This window comes from Microtus ochrogaster, linkage group LG10, assembly GCF_000317375.1.
Source record: "Microtus ochrogaster isolate Prairie Vole_2 linkage group LG10, MicOch1.0, whole genome shotgun sequence".
Taxonomy (NCBI): domain Eukaryota; kingdom Metazoa; phylum Chordata; class Mammalia; order Rodentia; family Cricetidae; genus Microtus; species Microtus ochrogaster.
This window is the reverse complement of record NC_022035.1, coordinates 1,897,979-1,899,803: the sequence shown is the minus strand read 5'-3', so window position 1 is coordinate 1,899,803 and position 1,825 is coordinate 1,897,979.

Below are 1,825 nucleotides of genomic sequence, written 5' to 3'. Positions count from 1 at the left end.
GCTAGTTCTCAGATGCCCAGCCACTGGGAAGCAGCTAGTTCTCAGATGCCCAGCCACTGGGAAGCTCTACTCTCATTATTCCACTTAATCCTAATTGGAGCCTAGAGGGAATAGATGTCGATATTGTATCATTGTTAACCTTTCACAGCCGGTCAAGGTCACACACCTCCTGAGGGTGAATATCAATCTGCTTCTAATGCCAGACCCTGTGCCGTTAGCAATTAGATGGAGCTACTGCCATAGAACCCGCGCTTCAGAGTTACCCCAGTCCCTTGTGTATATAGTGCGTTCTGTTGTGAGTTCTGTGCTGTGTTAAATGATTTAATGGCTTTAGGATGAAAATTGCAGAAGTATTCTTAAACTTGGTCTGTGGTTCATTTTTAGCCTGTAATTTGTATTTATATATTTCTGTTATTTATTATTTTCTATTTATTCTGTCAAGAATTAATTGGGGGTGTATTTCAGGCCTAGGAAGTGAATGCTTCTTGCTGCTTCTATTATGGGGGGAGGGGAGTGTTCACAGAGGAACAAGGCGAGATTAAATATTGTTTATCTAAGGGCACAACCCAAGAAAGGAATGTTTGCGATTTTAGGAGATGTTAACAGTGGCTCTGTATCTAACAGGACACATTGATAGGAAATGCCAGCGTGCGAGGGATAACAAGCAAAGTGCTTTCCACTTAATGTATACAAAGTCTCATTAGTACAAAAGTGGGTGTGCGTTAATGAGCACGTGCCTTGTCCATCTTAGGCGGACACGAAAGGTTTGAGTAAATCCTGATTTGGGGTATCAATGGGTATGAGGGATTACTTTATCAAACTGTAACTATAATGTATATTAATTTATGATGACCTTTTTATGATCGTATTCTGAGGGAGACGATGTGGCGATTAAGTCATCATTATCCAACGGGAACTGAAGCGGTGATTGGACCCTACTAGGGGATACATTTGGGGCACAGGTTTTCTCTGTCTGTCTCCTCCCCTGCGCCCCCCCCCCGTCGTGTGTGTGTGTGTGTGTGTGTGTGTGTGTATGTGTGTGTGTGTGTGTGTGTGTGTGTGTTTGTGTGGAGGCCAGAGGAGGACAATCACACATCTTCTTCTATTGTTCTCCATTTTATTGCCTTAAGACAGGTGTCTTCACGAACCTAAACGTTTCTGTTTGAACTAGCACTGGTGTTCCAGGTAAGTCAGCTATGCCCGGCTTCTGTGTGGGTTTGGAGATTCTGACTCAGGACCTCTTGCAGATCACCTGACCCACCCAAGCCACCTCTTCAGCCTTCGCTGACACTCTTCTCTCTTTTTGATGAAGCCTCTCAGCTCTTTTAGGAAACTGACATGAGTGTTTCCTGTAAGGAGCAAGGAAACTTAGATAAGCTGTGTGAATCCTCTTCGTTTTTTGGCATGGGTGGTTCACTCCTGGCAAGTGCTCTGAAGACATCCTTTCCCTAGGTCTTGACTGCTCCGTTCCAGTGTGTGTTGAAGCGAGCAGACGGACTGGTGGCTGCTGTGAAGGGAAGCAGGGGAGGAGTCACAGCACCAACCCAGCTCGTAGGCCTTCCTGCAGCTTCTTGCACTTCTCATTCAGACACAATTTTCAAGAAAGAATCTCTACGTGTGAGAAGAAAAGGCCCAGGAGATCACGTTAATGTTCTTTTAGCTTTTTTTGCTCTTGCTTTTCACGAGTTTTCCTTTCAATGTGTTTAATTTTCATTCTCTTGTTACAAGAAGCTGGATGTGTTTATGCACTCAGAGTCTCAGAACTCTGAAGGCAGACTCGGGTGGATCTCTGGGAGTTCCAGGCCACCCAGGGCTATACAGTGAG